Genomic DNA, 24594 nt, shown 5'->3' with positions numbered 1-24594 from the left:
AGTTTGAGGCAGATTGGACAATGTATGGTCAAGTTATAAGGTCTGGTGTTTTATGAAGAAAGCCATGTCTGTTTACTTAGAGTAAACTGACAGTTATCAGTTAGAATGTCTGTGTTGGAGGAGGGGGGGGGGCTTTGGTAGCTAAGCAACCACGTGGCCAGGTGGAGTCGACCAATCAGAGCAGAGCAATCAACTGAAATTAACTGACGATGGAGACAGTTCCGCAGACAGAGGTGGACAAACTTGAAATTCTGGCCTCGAACAGAAAGCATTTTCGGCAAAACCATAGTACCTATCATTGATCCGACTTCACTTTGAGCGTCCTGAGTTCTTCCTGAACATCTACATATGTTTTTGTTTTAAGAAAAATGAAAAAATAGCTTTGTTAGAGCGATTTTAAAAAACTGTTAAATTTTTTTTTTGAGAAATCTTCCTTCATTTTTAACATGGGAGCCGATGCGGCAGTTGGTGCATTTTGTTTGAGCATCTGTGCGTCCTGCGCCCAAACTATAACTCTGACAGCTTTACCAGAGGATTGTGAGTGAGAGGACAAATTTTCCTACGTTTCTATGTATAAATTATTTCTGTAGAGTGAAATTTGCGGCCTGGAGCGCAGTTTTCAAATTTATTTTTTGACAATTCTTTCTCTCCCTCTACACTCTGTTTGATGACTTCCCCACTCTAGAGTCTCCATAGGGTTACATTGGGGGGATTTTTTGACGTGTTTTTGCCCAATAATTTGAAAACCGTTTGTCGAAACCCTTATAAAAGTCATAGCACACTTGTCATGGGCGAGCCGGTCGATTTGATACCATTTTTGTGTATGTGCGACCAAAACTCTGGGAGGAGTAGTCGACCGAAAAATGACACGGAAGAAACGGAAGAAAAACTAGAAAATTTCTAAAGAAATTTTGATTGTGTGCTTGCCTCTGGACCGTGACTCTCGTGGCTTATCAAAAGGGGCAGGGATTAAACAGGGACTTTCTGCTGAGTGCACTGACACCTCGTACAAGTCTCTAGGACAAACGGTTCACTTGTTAGTAAAAGGGGGCGTGGCTAATAAAAAGGGGCAGGGTAATCAATCACCAGTTAAACAGGGACTCTGTGCCGAGTAATCTGACACCTTATACAAGTTTCTAGGACAAACGGTTCATTGGTTATGAAAGGGGGCGTGGCTAATAAAAAGGGCGGGAATTTATGAATTATTGTTATGTAGAACTGAAAAGTGATGAACCATCATCATGCATGACAAGTTTGAGGCAGATTGGACAATGTATGGTCAAGTTATAAGGTCTCGTGTTTTATGAAGAAAGCCATGTCTGTTCACTTAGAGTAAACTGACAGTTATCAGTTAGAATGTCTGTGTTGGAGGAGGGGGGGGGGCTTTGGTAGCCAAGCAACCACGTGGCCAGGTGGAGTCGACCAATCAGAGCAGAGCAATCAACTGAAATTAACTGACGATGGAGACAGTTCCGCAGACAGAGGTCGACAAACTTGAAATTCTGGCCTCGAACAGAAAGCATTTTTGGCAAAACCATAATACCTATCATTGATCCGACTTCACTTTGAGCGTCCTGAGTTCTTCCTGAACATCTACATATGTTTTTTTTTAAGAAAAATGAAAAAATAGCTTTGTTAGAGCGATTTTAAAAAACTGTTAAATTTTTTTTTTGAGAAATCTTCCTTCATTTTTAATATGGGAGCCGATGCGGCAGTTGGTGCATTTTGTTTGAGCATCTGTGCGTCCTGCGCCCAAACTATAACTCTGACAGCTTTACCAGAGGATTGTGAGTGAGAGGACAAATTTTCCTACGTTTCTATGTATAAATTATTTCTGTAGAGTGAAATTTGTGGCCTGGAGCGCAGTTTTCAAATTTATTTTTTGACAATTCTTTCTCTCCCTCTACACTCTGTTTGATTTCATCACCACTCTAGACTCTCCATAGGGTTACATTGGGGGGATTTTTTGATGTGTTTTTGCCCAATAATTTGCAAACCGTTTGTCGAAACCCTTAGAAAAGTCATAGCACACTTGTCATGGCCGAGCCGGTCGATTTGATACCTTTTTTGTGTATGTGCGACCAAAACTCTGGGAGGAGTAGTCGACCGAAAAATGACACGGAAGAAACGGAAGAATAACTAGAAACAAAATTCCAGGGAAATTTTGGAGTGCCACGGGACTACTGCCGGATGATTCTCGTGGTTTAAATCAGCAGTTAAACAGGGACTCTGTCCTGAGTTCACAGACACCTCATACAAGTCTGTAGGACAAACGGTTCACTACTTAGTAAAAAGGGGCGTGGCTACTAAAAGGGGCGTGGCTACTCAAAAGGGGCAGGGTAATAAACCACCAGTTAAACAGGGACTCTGTCCTGAGTACACAGACACCTCATACAAGTCTGTAGGACAAACGGTTCAGTAGTTAGTAAAAAGGGGCGTGGCTATTAAAAAGGGCGTGGCTACCCAAAAGGGGCGGGGTAATCAACCACCAGTTAAACAGGGAGTCTGTCCTGAGTACATAGACACCTCATACAAGTCTGTAGGACAAACGGTTCACTAGTTAGTAAAAAGGGGCGTGGCTACTCAAAGAGGGCGTGGCTCCAATCACCAGTCAAACAGGTACTCTGTCCTGAGTTCACAGACACCTCATAGGGGTCTCTACGACAAACGGTTCATTAGTTAGTAAAAGGGGGCGTGGCTAGTCAAAAGGGGCGGGGTTATCAATCACCAGTTAAACAGGGACTCTATGCTGAGTAATCTGACACCTTATACAAGTTTCTAGGACAAACGGTTCATTAGTTATGAAAGGGGGCGTGGCTAATCAAAAAGGGCGGGAATTTATGAAATATTGTTATGTAGACAATCAGTGATGATAGTGGAGCGGCTAAGTGCTCATTTTTGCCAGAATCTTTCAGTTTATGATACAAGCGTGAAAATTGGCATGAACACTCTCCATGGGTAACTTAACAAGAAAATTGTCCGAGACATTTGAAATTTTAAGATGGCGGCCATTTTTCAAGATGGCCGACACCTAAGTGGAGCAGTTAAGTGATATAATGGTTTATTTGGTGATACAAGCATACAAATTGGCATGAGCAGTCTCTGTTGGTCACTTGACAATGACCCACCGACAGTTATTTGAATTTCCAAGATGGCGGCCATTTTTCAAGATGGCCAACACCTTAGTGGAGCAGTTAAGTGATATAATGGTATATTTGGTGATACAAGCATACACATTGGCATGAGCAGTCTCTGCTGGTCACTTGACAATAACCCACCCACAGTTACTTGAAATTCCAAGATGGCGGCCATTTTTCAAGATAGCCGACACCTTAGTGGAGCAATTGAATGATATAATGGTTTACAAGCATACAAATTGGCATGACCAGTATCTGTGGGTCACTTGACAATAACCCAACCACAGTTACTTGAAATTCCAAGATGGCGGCCATTTTTCAAGATGGCCGACACCTTAGTGGAGCAATTAAATTATATAATGGTTTATTTGGTGATACAAGCATAACAATTGGCATAAGCAGTCTCCATGGGTCACTTGACAATAAGCCACCCACAGTTACTTGGGTTGACAAAAAAACACTCCCAGCCACTTGAAATTTCTATTTTCAAGATGGCCGCCCCCTGGATCCTCAAAACAAGTTTTAACACATCATAATACAGTTGTGTTGATTTGTTGATCATGGACAGATTAGACAAGAGTGAGTATCTGCACTACCAGGGCACAATGGTGATATATGACTGCTGTTAAACTCAGAGTGGGGTTCAATGTCAGCCAATTGTAAAGTTAGTCAAAGAAAAGACGACAAATCTCTGAGTAGTTTTAGTTAACCGGGTGGTGTACAGATCGTACAGGGTAAAAATGGCATTGGATGAACGATTGGACTAAGTGTAGGGTTAAGGCATGAACTTAGTTGTATCCCATACATCAAAGTGCTTATTAAAAGGTGGTAAAAGGCTAAACCCTCGGCCTCTGCCTTTGAATTTGCTGCAGACATTGCAGAAGCCATTATAACAGTTGAGAAAACAAACAGCAGGACACCAAGATCATACTGGTTATGATACCATTGCAAGAAATGTTCCATTATTTCATAAAATAAATGCTCTGCCTATCTTACGTAGTCCAACCCGACTAGATGAAGGTGATGGCATAGAAAGCACATTGACAAGAAACAGAGCAAAATATTATTCAAGCTGTAAACTTATGTTCAACAACACACAGCTGGAAAGGGCACAAAAAAAGGCATCTACTGCTGCTAAAGACACTAAAAATACCAAAGATATCCATGTCAAGAGGTCAAGAAGATCTCAGGCTTCTTATGAGGCTGGAAATGTGTGGGGACAGGCATTGAAGAGACACCCACAAATGCTGAGCCCGTCCGACTGGGGATGGGTTAAACGGGACAAGGAGAGGAAAGTCGTCTGGACTCCACTTCCACCTATTGCGGAGAGTTGTTGGGAGTTGACAAAATGTGGGTGCACCAAGGCTTGTACTGGAAAGTGTAAGTGCTACAGATATGGACTCAGTTGCCCCTGCTAGAACTTATTTGCTTGTTTCTTTTGCCAGTGTTATTCCTTGTTGTTCTTTGTGTTTTAAAGTGTAGGCCTATGGCTCGGCTTCCCCTCGCCACATCGGCAAATTATGTTCTATTTTGTCACCAGCCTATTACTGTGACATGTTCAGTTTTTACTTTGTAACATTGCTTTCACATTTTCAGTTCAGTTCCCTAGTATAGTTTCAGATACTGTTTGTCATGGTTCCACGTCAGCCAGAGCTGCTGTTGCCTCTGGATCTGTCATTATTGCCATTCAGTATTAACCATTGCTCAATTATTATTTTGGAGCACTGTCCGTTCAGCACCACAACTGTGTTTCCCAATCCCTTAGTATTTATTTGGCATGTTTAATGGCAGTAGTAATGGTTAGTTATAAAAAAAAGTAATTTGAAAAACTATTTAAAAAAGCCCTCATGGTAAGGGAGCCTGTGTACCTCGGTGAACCCAGAGAGCTACGCCGGTGGGAGGGATCTCCTGTCAGGTTTTACCAAACTGGACAGGTCGTGGGCAAGGAGTCAAAGCACAGTCAAACAACCTCTCTTGAGGAACCCAATACATTTCTATGAGAAAATTCATAATTTAAAGGTCCACGTGGCCACATCCTGAAAAAAAAATTGCCGCCTTGAAATTTCAAGTAGCTGTGGCTGGCTTATTGTCAAGTGACCGACAGATACTGCTCATGCCAGTTTTTTTGGTATGTCACCCAATAAACCATTGTATCACTTAACTGCTCCACTAAGGTGTCGGCCATCTTGAAAAATGGCCGCTATCTTGGAATTTCAAGTAACTGTGCGTTGCTTATTGTCAAGTGACCTACAGATACTGCTCATGCCAATTTTTATGCTTGTATCACCAAATAAACCATTATATCATTCAATTGCTCCACTAATGTGTCGGCCATCTTGAAAAATGGCCGCCATCTTAGAATTTCAAGTAACTGTGGGTGGGTTATTGTGAAGTGACCCACAGATACTGCTCATGCCAATTTTTATGCTTGTATCACCAAATAAACCATTATATCATTCAATTGCTCCACTAAGGTGTCCGCCATCTTGAAAAATGGCCGCCATCTTGAATTTTCAAGTAACTGTGGGTGGGTTATTGTCAAGTGACCAACAGAGACTGCTCATGCCAATTTGTATGCTTGTATCACCAAATAAACCATTATATCACTTAACTGCTCCACTTAGGTGTCGGCCATCTTGAAAAATGGCCGCCATCTTAAAATTTTAAATGTCTCGGACAATTTTCTTGTCAAGTGACCCATGGAGAGTGTTCATGCCAATTTTCACGCTTGTATCATAAACTGAAAGATTATATCACTTAGCCGCTCCACTATGAGCCATCATCATGTATGACAAGTTTGAGGCAGATTGAACAATGTATGGTCAAGTTAAAAGAGTTAACTGTTTTCAGTTAAAATGTCTGTGTTGGAGGAGGGGAGATGGGGGGGGGGGGGGGGGCCTTTGGTAGCTAAGCAACCACGTGGCCAGGTGGAGTCGACCAATCAGAGCAGAGCAATCAACAGAAACTAACTGTCACTGACAATGCTTTGCTAAAGTGAGCAGCCAGAGGTGGACAAACTGAAAATTCTGGCCTCGAACAGAAAGCATTTTTGGCAAAACCATAACACCTATCACTAATCTGACTTCACTTTGAGCGTCCTGAGTTCTTCCTGAACGTCTACATATATTTTTTTTTAAAGAAAAATGAAAAAATAGCTTTGTTAGAGCGATTTAAAAAACCTCTTACATCTGATTTTTTCAAAAATCCTCACGTGTTTTTAATATGGGACTCAATGGGGCAGTTGATGTGTCTTGGTGGCACTTCTCTGTGTCCTGCGCCCAAACTATAACTCTGACAGGTTTACAAGAGGATTGTGAGTGAGACCACAAATTTTCCTCCGTTTCTATGTATAAATTATTTCTGTAGAGTGAAATTTGCAGCCTGGAGCGCAGTTTTCAAATTTATTTTGTGACAACTCCTTCTCTGCCTCTACACTCTGCTTGATGACATCACCAGTCTAGATTCTGAACATTCCGCGCAATACACACACATGGGAAAATCGCCGTCCCCATTAGTTTGGAAAAATGGAAATGTTTTCGCACTTCGTGCGAAAACTATACGTGCAATCGCTCTGAAATTTCACAGGAATAGAGTTAAATTCAGGCCCTACAACTTTCTAAATCGGTTCGGAATTTTATGAGCAACGGTTTGCGAATGGTGAGGCCCCAAAGTTTGCGCAATGCGTTCCGGATGGGCCGAAAAGTGCACGTTTGTGCACGTTGTGCGAAAACGTGCACGCCGATCGCTAATAAAAGTCATTCCACACGATTCCCGATTAGGGCGCAACTTTTGACGTTTTTACTTTTTGCGATTTCTCAAAGCTGTGGGACTAGTTACGCGCCAAAGTTTTTACGGAAGAATAATCTATAATATATAATAACTAGAAACAAAATTCCAGGGAAATTTTGGAGTGCCACGGGACTACTGCCGGATGATTCTCGTGGTTTAAATCAGCAGTTAAACAGGGACTCTGTCCTGAGTTCACAGACACCTCATACAAGTCTGTAGGACAAACGGTTCACTAGTTAGTAAAAAGGGGCGTGGCTTATCAAAAGGGGCGGGGTTATCAATCAACAGTTAGACAGGGACGCCATGCTGAGTAATCTGACACCTCATACAAATTTCTACGACAAACGGTTCATTAGTTAAGAAAGGGGGCGTGGCTAATCAAAAAGGGCGGGAATTTATGAAATATTGTTATGTAGACAATCAGTGATGAGCCATCATCATGTATGACAAGTTTGAGGCAGATTGGACAATGTATGGTCAAGTTAAAAGAGTTAACTGTTTTCAGTTAAAATGTCTGTGTTGGAGGAGGGGAGAGGGAGGGGGGGGGGGGCTTTGGTAGCTAAGCAACCACGTGGCCAGGTGGAGTCGACCAATCAGAGCAGAGCAATCAACAGAAACTAACTGTCACTGACAATGCTTTGCTAAAGTGAGCAGCCAGAGGTGGACAAACTGAAAATTCTGGCCTCGAACAGAAAGCATTTTTGGCAAAACCATAACACCTATCACTAATCTGACTTCACTTTGAGCGTCCTGAGTTCTTCCTGAACGTCTACATATATTTTTTTTTAAGAAAAATGAAAAAATAGCTTTGTTAGAGCGATTTAAAAAAACTCTTACATCTGATTTTTTCAAAAATCCTCACGTGTTTTTAATATGGGACTCAATGGGGCAGTTGATGCGTTTTGGTGGCACTTCTCTGTGTCCTGCGCCCAAACTATAACTCTGACAGCTTTACCAGAGGATTGTGAGTGAGAAGACGAATTTTCCTCCGTTTCTATGTATAAATTATTTCTGTAGAGTGGAATTTGCGGCCTGGAGCGCAGTTTTCAAATTTATTTTTTGACAATTCCTTCTCTCCCTCTCCACTCTGCTTGATGACATCACCAGTCTAGAGTCTGAACATTCCGCGCAATACACACACATGGGAAAATCGGCCTCCCCATTAGTTTGGAAAAATGGAAATGTTTTCGCACTTCGTGCGAAAACTATACGTGCAATTGCTTTGAAATTTCACAGGACTAGAGTTAAATTCAGGCCCTACAACTTTCTAAATCGGTTCGGAATTTTACGAGCAACGGTTTGTGAATGGCGAGGCCCCAAAGTTTGCGCAATGCGTTCCGGATGGGCCAAAAAGTGCACGTTTGTGCACGTTGTGCGAAAACGTGCGTTCCGATCGCTAATAAAAGTCATTCCACACGATTCCCGATTAGGGCGCAACTTTTGACGTTTTTACTTTTCGCGATTTCTCAAAGCTGCGAGACTAGTTACGCGCCAAAGTTTTTACGGAAGAATAATCTATAATAATAATAATAATAATAATAATAATAAACATGAGCAATAATAAGAGATGCCTCGTGCTTCGCACGAGGCACTCATCCTCACTGCTTGCAGTGAAGATGAGTGCCTCGCTGCTCAGCCGTGGCACTAACTAGAAACAAAATTCCAGGGAAATTTTGGAGTGCCACGGGACTACTGCCGGATGATTCTCGTGGTTTAAATCAGCAGTTAAACAGGGACTCTGTCCTGAGTTCACAGACACCTCATACAAGTCTGTAGGACAAACGGTTCACTAGTTAGTAAAAAGGGGCGTGGCTACTCAAAGGGGGCGTGGCTTTAATCACCATTCACACAGGGACTCTGTCCTGAGTTCACTGACACCTCATACGAGTCTGTACGACAAACGCTTCACAAGTTAGTAAAAAGGGGCGTGGCTACTGAAGGGGGCGTGCCTTCAATCACCAGTAAAACAGGGGCTCCGTACTGAGTTCACAGACACCTCATACAAGTCTGTAGCACAAATGGTTCACTAGGTAGTAAAAAGGGGCGTGGCTACTCAAAGGGGGCGTGGCTTCAATCACCAGTTAAACAGGGACTCTGTCCTGAGTTCACAGACACCTCATACAAGTCTGTAGGACAAACGGTTCACTAGTTAGTAAAAAGGGGCGTGGCTACTCAAAGGGGGCGTGGCTTCAATCACCAGTTAAACAGGGACTCTGTCCTGAGTTCACAGACACCTCATACAAGTCTGTAGGACAAACGGTTCATTAGTTAAGAAAGGGGGCGTGGCTAATCAAAAAGGGCGGGAATTTATGAAATATTGTTATGTAGACAATCAGTGATGAGCCATCATCATGTATGACAAGTTTGAGGCAGATTGGACAATGTATGGTCAAGTTAAAAGAGTTAACTGTTTTCAGTTAAAATGTCTGTGTTGGAGGAGGGGAGAGGGAGGGGGGGGGGGGGAGCTTTGGTAGCTAAGCAACCACGTGGCCAGGTGGAGTGGACCAATCAGAGCAGAGCAATCAACAGAAACTAACTGTCACTGACAATGCTTTGCTAAAGTGAGCAGCCAGAGGTGGACAAACTGAAAATTCTGGCCTCGAACAGAAAGCATTTTCGGCAAAACCATAATACCTATCACTGATCCGACTTCACTTTGAGCGTCCTGAGTTCTTCCTGAACGTCTACATATATTTTTTTTTAAGAAAAATGAAAAAATAGCTTTGTTAGAGCGATCTAAAAAAACGGTAAAATCTGATTATTTCAAAAATCCTCGTGTGTTTTTAATATGGGACTCAATGGGGCAGTTGTTGCGTTTTGGTGGCACTTCTCTGTGTCCTGCGCCCAAACTATAACTCTGACAGCTTTACCAGAGGATTGTGAGTGAGACCACAAATTTTCCTACGTTTCTATGTACAAATTATTTCTGTAGAGTGAAATTTGCGTCCTGGAGCGCAGTTTTCAAATGTATTTTTTGACAATTCCTTCTCTCCCTCTACACTCTGCTTGATGACATCACCAGTCTAGATTCTGAACATTCCGCGCAATACACACACATGGGAAAATCGCACCCCCCATTAGTTTGGAAAAATGGAAATGTTTTCGCACTTCGTGCGAAAACTATACGTGCAATCGCTCTGAAATTTCAGAGGACTAGAGTTAAATTCAGGCCCTACAACTTTCTAAATCGGTTCGGAATTTTACGGGCAACGGTTTGCGAATGGTGAGCCCCCAAAGTTTGCGCAATGCGTTCCGGATGGGCCAAAAAGTGCACGTTTGTCCACGTTGTGCGAAAACGTGCGCGCCGATCGCTAATAAAAGTCATTCCACACGATTCCCGATGAGGGCGCAACTTTTGACGTTTTTACTTTTCGCGATTTCTCAAAGCTGTGAGACTAGTTACGCGCCAAAGTTTTTACGGAAGAATAATCTATAATAAAGAATAATAATAAACACTAGAAACAAAATTCCAGGGAAATTTTGGAGTGCCACGGGACTACTGACGGATGATTCTCCTGGTTTAAATCAGCAGTTAAACAGGGACTCTGTCCTGAGTTCACAGACACCTCATATAAGTCTGTAGGACAAACGGTTCACTAGTTAGTAAAAAGGGGCGTGGCTACTCAAAGGGGGCGTGGCTTCAATCACCAGTCAAACAGGGACTCTGTCCTGAGTCCACAGACACCTCATACAAGTCTGTAGGACAAACGGTTCACTAGTTCGTAAAAAGGGGCGTGGCTACTCAAAGGGGGCGTGGCTTCAATCACCAGTCAAACAGGGACTCTGTCCTGAGTCCACAGACACCTCATACAAGTCTGTAGGACAAACGGTTCACTAGTTAGTAAAAAGGGGCGTGGCTACTCAAAGGGGGCGTGGCTTCAATCACCAGTCAAACAGGGACTCTGTCCTGAGTCCACAGACACCTCATACAAGTCTGTAGGACAAACGGTTCACTAGTTAGTAAAAAGGGGCGTGGCTACTCAAAGGGGGCGTTGCTTCAATCACCAGTCAAACAGGGACTCTGTCCTGAGTCCACAGACACCTCATACAAGTCTGTAGGACAAACGGTTCACTAGTTCGTAAAAAGGGGCGTGACTACTCAAAGGGGGCGTGGCTTCAATCACCAGTCAAACAGGGACTCTGTCCTGAGTCCACAGACACCTCATACAAGTCTGTAGGACAAACGGTTCACTAGTTAGTAAAAGGGGCGTGGCTTATCAAAAGGGGCAGGGTTATCAATCAACAGTTAGACAGGGACGCCATGCTGAGTAATCTGACACCTCATACAAATTTCTAGGACAAACGGTTCATTAGTTAAGAAAGGGGGCGTGGCTAATCAAAAAGGGCGGGAATTTATGAAATATTGTTATGTAGACAATCAGTGATGAGCCATCATCATGTATGACAAGTTTGAGGCAGATTGGACAATGTATGGTCAAGTTAAAAGAGTTAACTGTTTTCAGTTAAAATGTCTGTGTTGGAGGAGGGGAGAGGGAGGGGGGGGGGGGGGAGCTTTGGTAGCTAAGCAACCACGTGGCCAGGTGGAGTGGACCAATCAGAGCAGAGCAATCAACAGAAACTAACTGTCACTGACAATGCTTTGCTAAAGTGAGCAGCCAGAGGTGGACAAACTGAAAATTCTGGCCTCGAACAGAAAGCATTTTCGGCAAAACCATAATACCTATCACTGATCCGACTTCACTATGAGCGTCCTGAGTTCTTCCTGAACGTCTACATATATTTTTTTTTAAGAAAAATGAAAAAATAGCTTTGTTAGAGCGATCTAAAAAAACGGTAAAATCTGATTATTTCAAAAATCCTCGTGTGTTTTTAATATGGGACTCAATGGGGCAGTTGTTGCGTTTTGGTGGCACTTCTCTGTGTCCTGCGCCCAAACTATAACTCTGACAGCTTTACCAGAGGATTGTGAGTGAGACCACAAATTTTCCTACGTTTCTATGTACAAATTATTTCTGTAGAGTGAAATTTGCGTCCTGGAGCGCAGTTTTCAAATGTATTTTTTGACAATTCCTTCTCTCCCTCTACACTCTGCTTGATGACATCACCAGTCTAGATTCTGAACATTCCGCGCAATACACACACATGGGAAAATCGCACCCCCCATTAGTTTGGAAAAATGGAAATGTTTTCGCACTTTGTGCGAAAACTATACGTGCAATCGCTCTGAAATTTCAGAGGACTAGAGTTAAATTCAGGCCCTACAACTTTCTAAATCGGTTCGGAATTTTACGGGCAACGGTTTGCGAATGGTGAGCCCCCAAAGTTTGCGCAATGCGTTCCGGATGGGCCAAAAAGTGCACGTTTGTGCACGTTGTGCGAAAACGTGCGCGCCGATCGCTAATAAAAGTCATTCCACACGATTCCCGATGAGGGCGCAACTTTTGACGTTTTTACTTTTCGCGATTTCTCAAAGCTGTGAGACTAGTTACGCGCCAAAGTTTTTACGGAAGAATAATCTATAACTAGAAACAAAATTCCAGGGAAATTTTGGAGTGCCACGGGACTACTGCCGGATGATTATCGTGGTTTAAATCAGCAGTTAAACAGGGACTCTGTCCTGAGTTCACAGACACCTCATACAAGTCTGTAGGACAAACGGTTCACTAGTTAGTAAAAAGGGGCGTGGCTACTCAAAGGGGGCGTGGCTTCAATCACCAGTCAAACAGGGCTCTGTCCTGAGTCCACAGACACCTCATACAAGTCTGTAGGACAAACGGTTCACTAGTTAGTAAAAAGGGGCGTGGCTACTCAAAGGGGGCGTGGCTTCAATCACCAGTCAAACAGGGACTCTGTCCTGAGTTCACAGACACCTCATACAAGTCTGTAGGACAAACGGTTCACTAGTTAGTAAAAGGGGCGTGGCTTATCAAAAGGGGCGGGGTTATCAATCAACAGTTAGACAGGGACGCCATGCTGAGTAATCTGACACCTCATACAAATTTCTAGGACAAACGGTTCATTAGTTAAGAAAGGGGGCGTGGCTAATCAAAAAGGGCGGGAATTTATGAAATATTGTTATGTAGACAATCAGTGATGAGCCATCATCATGTATGACAAGTTTGAGGCAGATTGGACAATGTATGGTCAAGTTAAAAGAGTTAACTGTTTTCAGTTAAAATGTCTGTGTTGGAGGAGGGGAGAGGGAGGGGGGGGGAGCTTTGGTAGCTAAGCAACCACGTGGCCAGGTGGAGTCGACCAATCAGAGCAGAGCAATCAAAAGAAACTAACTGTCACTGACAATGCTTTGCTAAAGTGAGCAGCCAGAGGTGGACAAACTGAAAATTCTGGCCTCGAACAGAAAGCATTTTTGGCAAAACCATAACACCTATCACTAATCTGACTTCACTTTGAGCGTCCTGAGTTCTTCCTGAACGTCTACATATATTTTTTTTTAAGAAAAATGAAAAAATAGCTTTGTTAGAGCGATTTAAAAAAACTCTTACATCTGATTTTTTCAAAAATCCTCACGTGTTTTTAATATGGGACTCAATGGGGCAGTTGTTGCGTTTTGGTGGCACTTCTCTGTGTCCTGCGCCCAAACTAAAACTCTGACAGCTTTACCAGAGAATTGTGAGTGAGACCACAAATTTTCCTACGTTTCTATGTATAAATTATTACTGTAGAGTGAAATTTGCGGCCTGGAGCGCAGTTTTCAAATTTATTTTGTGACAACTCCTTCTCTGCCTCTACACTCTGCTTGATGACATCACCAGTCTAGATTCTGAACATCCCGCGCAATACACACACATGGGAAAATCACCGTCCCCATTAGTTTGGAAAAATGGAAATGTTTTCGCACTTCGTGCGAAAACTATACGTGCAATCGCTCTGAAATTTCACAGGACTAGAGTTAAATTCAGGCCCTACAACTTTCTAAATCGGTTCGGAATTTTACGAGCAACGGTTTGCGAATGGTGAGGCCCCAAAGTTTGCGCAATGCGTTCCGGATGGGCCAAAAAGTGCACGTTTGTGCACGTTGTGCGAAAACGTGCACGCCGATCGCTAATAAAAGTCATTCCACACGATTCCCGATTAGGGCGCAACTTTTGACGTTTTTACTTTTTGCGATTTCTCAAAGCTGTGGGACTAGTTACGCGCCAAAGTTTTTACGGAAGAATAATCTATAATATATAATAACTAGAAACAAAATTCCAGGGAAATTTTGGAGTGCCACGGGGCTACTGCCGGATGATTCTCGTGGTTTAAATCAGCAGTTAAACAGGGACTCTGTCCTGAGTTCACAGACACCTCATACAAGTTTGTAGGACAAACGGTTCAGTAGTTAGTAAAAAGGGGCGTGGCTACTGAAAGGGGGCGTGGCTTTAATCACCATTCACACAGGGACTCTGTCCTGAGTTCACAGACACCTCATACGAGTCTGTACGACAAACGGTTCACAAGTTAGTAAAAAGGGGCGTGGCTACTCAAGGGGGCGTGCCTTCAATCAACAGTAAAAAAGGGGCTCCATCCTGAGTTCACAGACACCTCATACAAGTCTGTAGCACAAACGGTTCACTAGTTAGTAAAAAGGGGCGTGGCTACTAAAAGGGGCGTGGCTTCAATCACCAGTAAAACAGGGGCTCTGTCCTGAGTTCACAGACATCTCATACAAGTCTGTAGGACAACCGGTTCACAAGTTAGTAAAAGGGGGCGTGGTTACTCAATGGGGGCGTGGCTTCAATCAGCAATTAAACAGGGACTCTGTCCTGAGTTCACAGACACTTCATACAAGTCTGTAGGACAAACGGTTCATTAGTTAGTAAAAGGGGGCGTGGCTAATCAAAAGGGGCGGGAATTTATGAAATATTGTTATGAAGACAATCAGTGATGAGCCATCATCATGTATGACAAGTTTGAGGCAGATTGGACAATGTATGGTCAAGTTAAAAGAGTTAACTGTTTTCAGTTAAAATGTCTGTGTTGGAGGAGGGGAGAGGGAGGGGGGAAGCTTTGGTAGCTAAGCAACCACGTGGCCAGGTGGAGTCGACCAATCAGAGCAGAGCAATCAACAGAAACTAACTGTCACTGACAATGCTTTGCTAAAGTGAGCAGCCAGAGGTGGACAAACTGAAAATTCTGGCCTCGAACAGAAAGCATTTTCGGCAAAACCATAATACCTATCACTGATCCGACTTCACTTTGAGCGTCCTGAGTTCTTCCTGAACATCTACATATATTTTTTTTTAAGAAAAATGAAAAAATAGCTTTGTTAGAGCGATCTAAAAAAACTCTTAAATCTGATTATTTCAAAAATCCGCCTGTGTTTTTAATATGGGACTCAATGGGGCAGTTGTTGCGTTTTGGTGGCACTTCTCTGTGTCCTGCGCCCAAACTAAAACTCTGACAGCTTTACCAGAGGATTGTGAGTGAGACCACAAATTTTCCTACGTTTCTATGTATAAATTATTTCTGTAGAGTGAAATTTGCGGCCTGGAGCGCAGTTTTCAAATTTATTTTGTGACAACTCCTTCTCTGCCTCTACACTCTGCTTGATGACATCACCAGTCTAGATTCTGAACATTCCGCGCAATACACACACATGGGAAAATCGCCGTCCCCATTAGTTTGGAAAAATGGAAATGTTTTCGCACTTCGTGCGAAAACTATACGTGCAATCGCTCTGAAATTTCACAGGACTAGAGTTAAATTCAGGCCCTACAACTTTCTAAATCGGTTCGGAATTTTACGAGCAACGGTTTGCGAATGGTGAGGCCCCAAAGTTTGCGCAATGCGTTCCGGATGGGCCGAAAAGTGCACGTTTGTGCACGTTGTGCGAAAACGTGCGCGCCGATCGCTAATAAAAGTCATTCCACACGATTCCCGATTAGGGCGCAACTTTTGACGTTTTTACTTTTTGCGATTTCTCAAAGCTGTGGGACTAGTTACGCGCCAAAGTTTTTACGGAAGAATAATCTATAATAAATAATAAACATGAGCAATAATAAGAGATGCCTCGTGCTTCGCACGAGGCACTCATCCTCACTGCTTGCAGTGAAGATGAGTGCCTCGCTGCTCAGCCGTGGCACTAATAAACATGAGCAATAATAAGAGATGCCTCGTGCTTCGCACGAGGCACTCATCCTCACTGCTTGCAGTGAAGATGAGTGCCTCGCTGCTCAGCCGTGGCACTAATAAAGAATAATAATAAACATGAGCAATAATAAGAGATGCCTCGTGCTTCGCACGAGGCACTCATCCTCACTGCTTGCAGTGAAGATGAGTGCCTCGCTGCTCAGCCGTGGCACTAATAAACATGAGCAATAATAAGAGATGCCTCGTGCTTCGCACGAGGCACTCATCCTCACTGCTTGCAGTGAAGATGAGTGCCTCGCTGCTCAGCCGTGGCACTAATAAAAATAGTCCCGGTGAATAGTAGTTAGTGTGCTTTTGCAAGCAAGCACACAAAATAATAATAAAAATAGTCCCGGTGAATAGTAGTTAGTGTGCTTTTGCAAGCAAGCACACAAAACTAGAAAATTCCTAAAGAAATTTTGATTGTGTGCTTGCCTCTGGACCGTGACTCTCGTGGCTTATCAAAAGGGGCACGGATTAAACAGGGACTTTCTGCTGAGTACACTCACACCTCATACAAGTCTCTAGGACAAACGGTTCACTAGTTAGTAAAATGGGCGTGGCTTATCAAAAGGGGCGGGGTTATCAATCACCAGTTAAACGGACTCTATGCTGAGTAATCTGACATATTATACAAGTTTCTAGGACAAACGGTTCATTAGTTAGTAAAAGGGGGCGTGGCTAATAAAAAGGGCGGGAATTTATGAATTATTGTTATGTAGAACTGAAAAGTGATGAACCATCATCATGCATGACAAGTTTGAGGCAGATTGGACAATGTATGGTCAAGTTATAAGGTCTCGTGTTTTATGAAGAAAGCTATGTCTGTTCACTTAGAGTAAACTGACAGTTATCAGTTAGAATGTCTGTGTTGGAGGAGGGGGGGGCTTTGGTAGCTAAGCAACCACGTGGCCAGGTGGAGTCGACCAATCAGAGCAGAGCAATCAACTGAAATTAACTGACGATGGAGACAGTTCCATCAAAGTGAGCAGACAGAGGTCGACAAACTTGAAATTCTGGCCTCGAACAGAAAGCATTTTCGGCAAAACCATAATACCTATCATTGATCCGACTTCACTTTGAGCGTCCTGAGTTCTTCCTGAACATCTACATATGTTTTTTTTTAAGAAAAATGAAAAAATAGCTTTGTTAGAGCGATTTTAAAAAACTGTTAAATTTTTTTTTTGAGAAATCTTCCTTCATTTTTAATATGGGAGCCGATGCGGCAGTTGGTGCATTTTGTTTGAGCATCTGTGCGTCCTGCGCCCAAACTATAACTCTGACAGCTTTACCAGAGGATTGTGAGTGAGAGGACAAATTTTCCTACGTTTCTATGTATAAATTATTTCTGTAGAGTGAAATTTGCGGCCTGGAGCGCAGTTTTCAAATTTATTTTTTGACAATTCGTTCTCTCCCTCTCCACTCTGTTTGATTACATCACCACTCTAGAGTCTCCATAGGGTTACATTGGGGGGATTTTTTGACGTGTTTTTGCCCAATAATTTGAAAACCGTTTGTCGAAACCCTTAGAAAAGTCATAGCACACTTGTCATGGGCGAGCCGGTCGATTTGATACCTTTTTTGTATATGTGTGACCAAAACTCTGGGAGGAGTAGTCGACCGAAAAAACACCACGGAAGAAACGGAAGAATAACTAGAAAATTCCTAAAGAAATTTTGATTGTGTGCTTGCCTCTGGACCGTGACTCTCATTGCTTAAATCAGCACTTAAACAGGGACTCTGTCCTGAGTTCACAGACACCTCATCCAAGTCTGTAGGCCAAACGGTTCAAAAGTTAGTAAAAGGGGGCGTGGCTACTCAAGGGGGCGTGGCTTCAATCAGCAGTTGAACAGGGACTCTGTCCTGAGTTCACAGACACCTCATACAAGTCTCTAGGACAAACGGTTCATTGGTTATGAAAGGGGGCGTGGCTAATCAAAAGGGCGGGACTTTATGAAATATTGTTATGTAGAAATGGTCAGTGATGAACCATCATCATGCATAACAAGTTTGAGGCAGATTGGACAATGTATGGTCAAGTTATAAGGTCTCAAAAATGCCATGTCTGTGACAGTTAGAGTTAACTGTTTTCAGTTAAAATGTCTGTGTTGGAGGAAGGGGGGGGGGGGCTGGGGGAGGCTTTGGTAGCTAAGCAACCCGATGACCAGGTGGGGTCGACCAATCAGAGCAGAGCAATCAACGGAATGTTCCGGAAGAGTGGCCAGAGGTGGAAAAACTGAAATTTCTGGCCTCGGACAGAAAGCATTTTTGACAAAACCATAATACCAATCATTGATCCGACTGCACTTTGAGCGTCCTGAGTTCTTCCTGAACGTCTACATATATTTTTTTTAAAGAAAGATGAAAAAATAGCTTTGTTAGAGCGATTTTAAAAAACTGTAAAAAAAAATTTGGGGAGAAATCTTCCTGCATTTTTAATATGGGAGCCAATGAGGCAGTTGATGTGTTTTGTTTGTGCATCTGTGCGTCCTGCGCCCAAACTATAACTCTGACAGCTTTACCAGAGGATTGTGAGTGAGAGGACAAATTTTCCTACGTTTCTATGTATAAATTATTTCTGTAGAGTGAAATTTGCGGCCTGGAGCGCAGTTTTCAAATTTATTTTTTGACAATTCGTTCTCTCCCTCTACACTCTGTTTGATGACATCACCGCTCTAGACTCTCCATAGGGTTACATTGGGGGGATTTTTTGACGTGTTTTTGCCCAATAATTTGAAAACCGTTTGTCGGAACCCTTATAAAAGTCATAGCACACTTGTCATGGGCGAGCCGGTCGATTTGATACCTTTTTTGTGTATGTGTGGCCAAAACTCTGGGAGGAGTAGTCGACCGAAAAATGACACGGAAGAAACGGAAGAATAATAAAAAGTAGAAACTAGAAACAAAATTCCAGGGAAATTTTGGAGTGCCACGGGGCTACTGCTGGACGATTCTCGTGGTTTAAATCAGCAGTTAAACAGGGACTCTGTCCTGAGTTCACAGACACCTCATACAAGTTTGTAGGACAAACGGTTCAGTAGTTAGTAAAAAGGGGCGTGGCTACTCAAAGGGGGCGTGGCTTTAATCACCATTCACACAGGGACTCTGTCCTGAGTTCACAGACACCTCATACGAGTCTGTACGACAAACGGTTCACAAGTTAGTAAAAAGGGGCGTGGCTACTCAAGGGGGCGTGCCTTCAATCACCAGTAAAACAGGGGCTCCATCCTGAGTTCACAGACACCTCATACAAGTCTGTAGCACAAACGGTTCACTAGTTAGTAAAAAGGGGCGTGGCTACTAAAAAGGGGCGTGGCTTCAATCACCAGTAAAACAGGGGCTCTGTCCTGAGTTCACAGACATCTCATACAAGTCTGTAGGACAAACGGTTCACAAGTTAGTAAAAGGGGGCGTGGTTACTCAATGGGGGCGTGGCTTCAATCAGCAATTAAACAGGGACTCTGTCCTGAGTTCACAGACACTTCATACAAGTCTGTAGGACAAACGGTTCATTAGTTAGTAAAAGGGGGCGTGGCTAATCAAAAGGGGCGGGAATTTATGAAATATTGTTATGAAGACAATCAGTGATGAGCCATCATCATATATGACAAGTTTGAGGCAGATTGGACAATGTATGGTCAAGTTAAAAGAGTTAACTGTTTTCAGTTAAAATGTCTGTGTTGGAGGAGGGGAGAGGGAGGGGGGGAAGCTTTGGTAGCTAAGCAACCACGTGGCCAGGTGGAGTCGACCAATCAGAGCAGAGCAATCAACAGAAACTAACTGTCACTGACAATGCTTTGCTAAAGTGAGCAGCCAGAGGTGGACAAACTGAAAATTCTGGCCTCGAACAGAAAGCATTTTCGGCAAAACCATAATACCTATCACTGATCCGACTTCACTTTGAGCGTCCTGAGTTCTTCCTGAACATCTACATATATTTTTTTTTAAGAAAAATGAAAAAATAGCTTTGTTAGAGCGATCTAAAAAAACTCTTAAATCTGATTATTTCAAAAATCCGCCTGTGTTTTTAATATGGGACTCAATGGGGCAGTTGTTGCGTTTTGGTGGCACTTCTCTGTGTCCTGCGCCCAAACTAAAACTCTGACAGCTTTACCAGAGGATTGTGAGTGAGACCACAAATTTTCCTACGTTTCCATGTATAAATTATTTCTGTAGAGTGAAATTTGCGGCCTGGAGCGCAGTTTTCAAATTTATTTTGTGACAACTCCTTCTCTGCCTCTACACTCTGCTTGATGACATCACCAGTCTAGATTCTGAACATTCCGCGCAATACACACACATGGGAAAATCGCCGTCCCCATTAGTTTGGAAAAATGGAAATGTTTTCGCACTTCGTGCGAAAACTATACGTGCAATCGCTCTGAAATTTCACAGGACTAGAGTTAAATTCAGGCCCTACAACTTTCTAAATCGGTTCGGAATTTTACGAGCAACGGTTTGCGAATGGTGAGGCCCCAAAGTTTGCGCAATGCGTTCCGGATGGGCCGAAAAGTGCACGTTTGTGCACGTTGTGCGAAAACGTGCGCGCCGATCGCTAATAAAAGTCATTCCACACGATTCCCGATTAGGGCGCAACTTTTGACGTTTTTACTTTTTGCGATTTCTCAAAGCTGTGGGACTAGTTACGCGCCAAAGTTTTTACGGAAGAATAATCTATAACTAGAAAATTTCTGAAGAAATTTTGATTGTGTGCTTGCCTCTGGACCATCATTCTCGTGGCTCAAATCAACAGTCAAACTGGGACTCTGTCCTGAGTTCACAGACACCTCATACAAGTCTGTAGGCCAAACGGTTCACAAGTTAGTAAAAGGGGGCGTGGTCACTCAAAGGGGGCGTGGCTTGAATCAGCAGTTAAACAGGGACTCTGTCCTGAGTTCACAGACACCTCATACAAGTATCTAGGAGAAACGGTTCATTAGTTATGAAAGGCGGCGTGGCTAATCAAAAAGGGCGGGAATTTATGAAACATTGTTATGTATAAGTGGTCAGTGATGAACCATCATCATGCTTGGCAAGATTGAGGAAGATTGGACAATGTATGGTCAAGTTATAAGGTCTCATGTTTTATGAAGTCTGTTCACTTAGAGTAAACTGACAGTTATCAGTTAGAATGTCTGTGTTGGAGGAGGGAGGGGGGAGGGGGGAGGCTTTGGTAGCTAAGCAACCACGTGGCCAGGTGGAGTCGACCAATAAGAGCAGAGCAATCAACTGAAATTAACTGCTGTTGGAGAAAGTTCCGCAGACAGAGGTGGACAAACTGAAATTTTTGGCCTCGAACAGAAAGCATTTTTGACAAAACCATAATACCTATCATTGATCCGACTTCACTTTGAGCGTCCTGAGTTCTTCCTGAACATCTACATATGTTTTTTTTTTAAGAAAGATGAAAAAATAGCTTTGTTAGAGCGATTTTAAAAAACGGTTAAATTTTTTTTTTTGAGAAATCTTCCTGCATTTTTAATATGGGAGCCGATGAGGCAGTTGGTGCGTTTTGTTTGTGCATCTGGGCGTCCTGCGCCAAAACTATAACTCTGACAGCTTTACCAGAGGATTGTGAGTGAGAGGACAAATTTTCCTACGTTTCTATGTATAAATTATTTCTGTAGAGTGAAATTTGCGGCCTGGAGCGCAGTTTTCAAATTTATTTTTTGACAATTCGTTCTCTCCCTCTACACTCTGTTTGATGACATCACCGCTCTAGACTCTCCATAGGGTTACATTGGGGGGATTTTTTGACGTGTTTTTGCCCAATAATTTGAAAACCGTTTGTCGAAACCCTTATAAAAGTCATAGCACACTTGTCATGGGCGAGCCGGTCGATTTGATACCTTTTTTGTGTATGTGCGACAAAAACTCTGGGAGGAGTAGTCGACCGAAAAACAACACGGAAGAAACGGAAGAATAACTAGAAAATTTCTAAAGAAATTTTGATTGTGTGCTTGCCTCTGGACCGTGACTCTCGTGGCTTATCAAAAGGGGCACGGATTAAACAGGGACTTTCTGCTGAGTACACTCACACCTCATACAAGTCTCTAGGACAAACGGTTCACTAGTTAGTAAAAGGGGGCGTGGCTAATAAAAAGGGGCGGGGTTATCAATCACCAGTTAAACAGGGACTCTATGCTGAGTAATCTGACATTTTATACAAGTTTCTAGGACAAACGGTTCATTAGTTAGTAAAAGGGGGCGGGAATTTATGAATTATTGTTATGTAGAACTGAAAAGTGATGAACCATCATCATGCATGACAAGTTTGAGGCAGATTGGACAATGTATGGTCAAGTTATAAGGTCTCGTGTTTTATGAAGAAAGCCATGTCTGTTTACTTAGAGTAAACTGACAGTTATCAGTTAGAATGTCTGTGTTGGAGGAGGGGGGGGGGCTTTGGTAGCTAAGCAACCACGTGGCCAGGTGGAGTCAACCAATCAGAGCAGAGCAATCAACTGAAATTAACTGACGATGGACACAGTTCCGTCAAAGTGAGCAGACAGAGGTCGACAAACTTGAAATTCTGGCCTCGAACAGAAAGCATTTTCGGCAAAACCATAATACCTATCATTGATCCGACTTCACTTTGAGCGTCCTGAGTTCTTCCTGAACGTCTCCATATGTTTTTTTTTAAGAAAAATGAAAAAATAGCTTTGTTAGAGCGATTTTAAAAAACTGTTAAATTTTTTTTTTTGAGAAATCTTCCTTCATTTTTAATATGGGAGCCGATGCGGCAGTTGGTGCATTTTGTTTGAGCATCTGTGCGTCCTGCGCCCAAACTATAACTCTGACAGCTTTACCAGAGGATTGTGAGTGAGAGGACAAATTTTCCTACGTTTCTATGTATAAATTATTTCTGTAGAGTGAAATTTGCGGCCTGGAGCGCAGTTTTCAAATTTATTTTTTGACAATTCTTTCTCTCCCTCTACACTCTGTTTGATGACTTCCCCACTCTAGACTCTCCATAGGGTTACATTGGGGGGATTTTTTGACGTGTTTTTGCCCAATAATTTGAAAACCGTATGTCGAAACCCTTATAAAAGTCATAGCACACTTGTCATGGGCGAGCCGGTCGGTTTGATACCTTTTTTGTGTATGTGCGGCCAAAACTCTGCGAGGAGTAGTCGACCGAAAAATGACACGGAAGAAACGGAAGAATAAAAATAACTAGAAACAAAATTCCAGGGAAATTTTGGAGTGCCACGGGACTACTGCCGGATGATTCTCGTGGTTTGAATCACCAGTTAAACAGGGACTCTGTCCTGAGTTCACAGACACCTCATACGAGTCTGTAGGACAAACGGTTCACTAGTTAGTAAAAAGGGGCGTGGCTACTCAAAGGGGGCGTGGCTCCAATCACCAGTCAAACAGGGAGTTCTGTCCTGACTCCACAGACACCTCATACAAGTCTGTAGGACAAACGGTTCACTAGTTAGTAAAAAGGGGCGTGGCTACTCAAAGGGGGCGTGGCTTCAATCACCAGTTAAACAGGGACTCTGTCTTGAGTTCACAGACACCTCATACAAGTCTGTAGGACAAACGGTTCACTAGTTAGTAAAAAAGGGGCGTGGCTACTCAAAGGGGGCGTGGCTTCAATCACCAGTTAAACAGGGACTCTGTCCTGAGTTCACAGACACCTCATACAAGTCTGTAGGACAAATGGTTCATTAGTTCAGAAAGGGGGCGTGGCTAATCAAAAAGGGCGGGAATTTATGAAATATTGTTATGTAGACAATCAGTGATGAGCCATCATCATGTATGACAAGTTTGACGCAGATTGGACAATGTATGGTCAAGTTAAAAGAGTTAACTGTTTTCAGTTAAAATGTCTGTGTTGGAGGAGGGGAGAGGGAGGGGGGGGGGGGGAACTTTGGTAGCTAAGCAACCACGTGGCCAGGTGGAGTCGACCAATCAGAGCAGAGCAATCAACAGAAACTAACTGTCACTGACAATGCTTTGCTAAAGTGAGCAGCCAGAGGTGGACAAACTGAAAATTCTGGCCTCAAACAGAAAGCATTTTTGGCAAAACCATAATACCTATCACTTATCCGACTTCACTTTGAGCGTCCTGAGTTCTTCCTGAACGTCTACATATTTTTTTTTTTGAGAAAAATGAAAAAATAGCTTTGTTAGAGCGATCTAAAAAAAACGGTAAAATCTGATTATTTCAAAAATCCTCGTGTGTTTTTAACATGGGACTCAATGGGGCAGTTGTTGCGTTTTGGTGGCACTTCTCTGTGTCCTGAGCCCAAACAAAAACTCTGACAGCTTTACCAGAGGATTGTGAGTGAGACCACAAATTTCCCTACGTTTCTATGTACAAATTATTACTGTAGAGTGAAATTTGCGGCCTGGAGCGCAGTTTTCAAATTTATTTTCTGACAATTCCTTCTCTCCCTCTACACTCTGTGTGATGACATCACCGCTCTAGTTTCTGAACATTCCGCGCAATACACACACGGGAAAATCCCCCTCCCCATTAGTTTGGAAAAATGGAAATGTTTTCGCACTTCGTGCGAAAACTATACGTGCAATCCCCCTGAAATTTCACAGGACTAGAGTTAAA

At 42.9% G+C, this 24594-nt stretch overlaps 1 protein-coding gene across 1 annotated transcript in view; it reads left to right on the top strand.

Moving 5' to 3' along the window:
* The window catches only part of si:dkey-283b1.7 (von Willebrand factor C domain-containing protein 2-like), a 71477-nt gene that overhangs the window by 21525 nt on the left and 25358 nt on the right, over positions 1–24594 (top strand). The window lies entirely within an intron of this gene.

The sequence above is a fragment of the Centropristis striata genome, chromosome 13 (genome assembly GCF_030273125.1).
Source record: "Centropristis striata isolate RG_2023a ecotype Rhode Island chromosome 13, C.striata_1.0, whole genome shotgun sequence".
NCBI lineage: Eukaryota > Metazoa > Chordata > Actinopteri > Perciformes > Serranidae > Centropristis > Centropristis striata.
Note: the sequence above shows the minus strand (reverse complement) of the source record. Positions and strands in the feature narration are given on the sequence as shown.